The sequence below is a fragment of the Nicotiana tabacum genome, chromosome 9, assembly GCF_000715075.1.
Source record: "Nicotiana tabacum cultivar K326 chromosome 9, ASM71507v2, whole genome shotgun sequence".
NCBI lineage: Eukaryota > Viridiplantae > Streptophyta > Magnoliopsida > Solanales > Solanaceae > Nicotiana > Nicotiana tabacum.
In genome coordinates this window covers 90890844-90895414 of record NC_134088.1, presented here as the reverse complement: position 1 = coordinate 90895414, position 4571 = coordinate 90890844, and the positions used below count along the sequence as shown (strand labels likewise).

The 4571-nt window shown below is 42.9% G+C and overlaps 1 non-coding gene across 1 annotated transcript; it reads right to left on the bottom strand.

Annotated features, from left to right (window-relative positions):
- Window positions 1-4145: 4145 nt before the first annotated feature.
- Window positions 4146-4252, bottom strand: LOC142164472 (small nucleolar RNA R71). The gene has a single exon (XR_012695240.1). It is a non-coding gene; the product is annotated as a small nucleolar RNA R71 (small nucleolar RNA).
- Between the last annotated feature and the right edge of the window lie 319 nt (window positions 4253-4571).

The following is a 4571-nucleotide window of genomic DNA, read 5'->3' as shown; positions in this document are numbered from 1 at the left end:
TTGTCTATTTTGATTTAAAGGCTAAGTCTTATATTGCTGTCTAATTCATCAATAAGTTTTGATCAAATTAATTCACTTGTCTATAAACCACATATAAATTTATCTGTACCATTTTATGGGTAAACATTTTGGAGACCAGCGTGGGGCATAGACAGTCGTGTAAATAAATTAATCCCTACATCTCTTACTAACTTTTTTGATTCTTTGTTCTTAGCAAAAATCATTAAAATTGGCAGATCATGGTGTTAACAACACACACAACATTGAGGCCCCAGGAAATCAGCCTCAGCACGAGGATTCAATCAGTGATACCTGCAATGTGGGGAGGGGGACGAGGCCACGCCAGTCCACGACGGCTGATATCCGCGACATGTTCGGGAGGCAACTCCTGATGATGCTGAAGAAGAGCACGTTGTCGAAACAGTTAGGGTCTTGCAAGAGCAACAGGATGCCATTATAGGCCATCCCACACGGTAGGATACGATGATGACGGAACTGAAGCAGGCATTGTCGGGCTCTTCCAACTATTCAAATGGTCGAGGCCCAGTTCTTCCAGGTGCTCCCATAAACCAAACGACGCAAAGGGTCGATAACAACACCCTGAGGGGTGAGGTCGGCTCAGATGGGGCCGGGGAGAACGGATCCGGTCACAATAACGAGAGTGATCCTTTTAAAATTGAACTCATGCAATTTATAAGGGAAGCAAACGCCTGAATGGCTCATATTCCGGGCGCACCACCAGTGCTGAAAGGGCCGGACTCAAAGAAGTACACACGATTGCTATACAAACCAAGTGCGGCACCAGAGCTAATCTCAAAGCGGCTTAAAATGCCAGAGTGCCGAATTATGATGGGACTTCAGACCCTCATAAGCATATCACTACCTATAAAACGGCGGTGAAGGGAAACGATTTAGCACCCGACGAGATTGATTCCATTTTGCTGAAGAAATTTGGGGAGACTCTTACGAAGGGAACCCTTACGTGGTATTCGCTTTTGCCCGAGAATTTCATAGACTCCTTTGTGATGCTCGTGAATTCTTTCATCAAGGCCCATGCTGGGGCCAGAAAAGTACGGGTCCAAAATGCCGATATATTCAAGATTGTGCAAGGAGAGTGCAAGTTGCTGCGGGAGTTTGTAAGAAGGTTCCAAAAGGAAAGGATGTTGATATCAGCCGTTCCGGGCGAATAGTCGGCCGAAGCATTCACCAAAGGTATGAATCCGAAAAGTTCCAACACTTTTCGAAAGTTGAAATAAAGTTTGCTCGATCTTCATGAAACAACTTGGGTGGATATTCACAATCGGTACGAGTCAAAAATAAGGATTGAATATGATCAGCTAGGTTTCCTAGCGTCGGTTAAAGGTCAAGACCGGGAGAAGAATAAAGAGAAATTGAAAGACGATTTTGATACAGATCGACGGTCTTTGAGGAGTCAGTTTTTGCCCTATGAACATGATGAAGGATGTGGCAGAGGTTTTCGGTCGGCGGACAGATTCACTACCGATAGGAGAACTGATCGCGGCCAAAACAACAAGTCGTTGCAGAACAAGGAAACACCTAATTCTTCCTACCCCAGGTTTTTTGAATATAACTTCAACGTCAGCTTAGTGGAACTAGTATCGGCCATGAGGAACATTAAAGAAGCACGGTTTCCGAAGCCAATGAGATCTGACCCCGGCCAGAGGGATCCTAATTTGTGGTGCGAATACCACGGGACAAACGGTCACCGGATTAGGGACTATCGGCATCTGCATGAGGAGGTGGCAACATTGCTGAAAAACAGGCATCTTACGTAATGTTTGAGCGACTGGGCTAAAAGAAACTGCGGTTGCAATCGTGATAATGCAGAGCCTTCAAAAGCAGGAGAAGATCCCCCATGCCTGACGATCAACATGATTTGTTGGGGGAATGAGATCAATGGGGTTACATTTTCGACGGCGAAAAAGATGAAAGTATCAGTGACCCACAGCAAAAGACTCTGAGAAGTTGTTGAAGACGACATCACTTTTATGGAGGAAGACACCGATGGACTACTGCTACAGTATAACGAAGCCTTGGTAATTTCTATGACTTAGATTTCAAGATTAAACGTGTTATGATCTAGGAAGTTTGGCCAATATCATCCAATGGAGAATGTTGGAGCAAGTCAAGCTCACCGAAAGTATCATTTCGGCCACAAAACTCTTTGCCGGGTTCAATTTGGCAAACGTGACAACCCAGGGAGAAATCTTGCTGCCTACGAATGCCGAGTGGTGATGAAGATGACCCTTTTCGAGGTAGTGGACGGTGATATGGGTTACAATATTATTCTGGGGAGACCATGGCTGCACGAAATGAAGGCTCTATCAACGTATCATCACTTGCAGAAATTTCCAACTCCCTAGAGATTTAATCAAATAAGAGGTGACCAACCGGCAGCAAGTTAGATGAATACAATCTTAGTCTCTAGTAGCAAAGAGAAGGAGCATGCAGCATAGAAATTACAGGAGTTGGCACCTGTTCCCGAGCCAAGCAAAGTCAACCAGGGGAAGGGGCGTTAGAATCCTATCAAGTACTAAGGTATTTTCAAGTACCATAAGAGACGGATGCAACAAAGTCCGCAACAGAAGAACTTGAGCAAGTAGCATTATGAAAAAATCTTGGAGAGGAAATTCCATTTGGGGACAGTACTACACCCCAAACTCAGGTCTGGATTTATTGAATTTCTTAAATTTAATTTCAATTGTTTCGCGTGGTCGCATGCGGATATGATAGGTATCCTGCCAGAAGTGGTCGTACACAAGCTAAGCTTGGATCTTAGAATTCCACCTGTAAGACAGAAACAATGTCCTATTGGCGAGCCTAAAAAAGAGGTAACTCATCTGCTTGATATTGGTTCAATCCGAGAGGTAAAGTATCCCGACTGGATAGCTAATGTAGTAGTAGTTCCAAAGAATACTAATAAATTTCGCATATGCGTAGATTATAAGGACTTAAATAAGGTGTGCCCAAAATATTTGTTCCCATTGCCAAACATTAATCAAATGATTGATGCAATGGCCGGATACGAGTTAATGAGTTTCCTTGATGCTTACTCAGGGTATAATCAAATCAAAATGGATCCGGCGGATTAGGAAAAAAATTCGGTCATTACGAATTTCGGCACATATTGTTAAAACGTGATGCCCTTCGGGCTAAAGAACGTTGGAGTCACTTATCAATGACTTGTGAACAAGATGTTTGAAAAGCAAATAGGAAAAAACATGGAAGTTTACATAGATGATACGCTTGTTAAGTCTTTGAACGCAGGTGATCATCTCAAACACTTGCAAGAAACCATTGACATCTTACGGAAGCACAAGATGAAGCTTAACCTCGAGAAGTGTGCATTTAGGGTCAGCTCCGGTAAGTTCTTGGGATTCCTGATGTCACAAAGAGGGATCAAGGTTAACCCAGATAAAATCAAGGACATCGAACATATCCCGGACCAGCTATCAAGCGTAAAAGAGGTTCAAAGTCTAACGGGGAGATTGGCCGCTTTGAGAAGATTCATTTCCCGATCTGCGGAGAAATGCCATCATTTCTTCTCACTGCTCAAAAAGAAGAACAACTTCGAATGGACCCCGGAATGTCAACAGGCTTTGAGGGATTTGAAAAGGTATTTGTCAAGTCCTCCGTTACTATCAAACCGGAAGAAGGCAAAACATTGTTGGTCTACTTAGTAGTCTCGGAGGTAGCGGTAAATGATATTTTAGTCCATGAGGATGAAGGTACGCAATATCCTATCTATTATGTTAGTAAAATTTTAATGGGAGCAGAAACTCGCTACCCACATCTAGAAAAATTGGCCTTAGCCCTCGTAGTCGCCGCTCGAAAACTAAGGCCTTACTTCCAATGTCATTTAATAGTTGTGGTGACCACCTTTTCCTTACGGAATATCCTACATAAACCCGAACCTTTGGGTAGGCTGACCAAGTGAGATATCAAAATGAGTAAATTTGACATAGAATATAAACCTTGGACTACGATTAAGTCACAAGTTTTTGCCCGATTTTGTTGTCGATTTCAGTCGGGGATTGTTACACTTACCCACGAGATCTATTAGAACATGGGAGGAGATGACCGAAAAATTTCTTGATAAACATTTCTCCTCATCTAAAACTGGAAAGTTTAGAAGAGAAATCCATAACTTCTGCCAAAAAGATATTGAAACTGTTTTTGAAATATGGGAGAGGTTTAAGGAGAGTGTTCGAAAGTGTCAACATAGCAGAATTGAATGCTGGATGCAACTCCAGGATTTTTGGGATAGATTGACACCGGCCTCATTTAGAACATTGAGCAATGCAGTTGGAGGCTCGTTGATGAAGAAGACTCCAGAGGAGATAGTTACAATTCTGGATGAGTTATCTGAATATGCAAATCAATGGCCCTCTGAGAGTGCTGAAAGAAGAAGATCAACTGGTGTTCACCAGGTTGATGCTAGCACAATTGTGCAGGTACAGCTGGATGCTATGGCCAAAGAGATAAGGAAGCTTACCTTAGCCTCAATACAAAGTGAGTCTCACGCAGCTTGTGATATATGTGGAAGATGA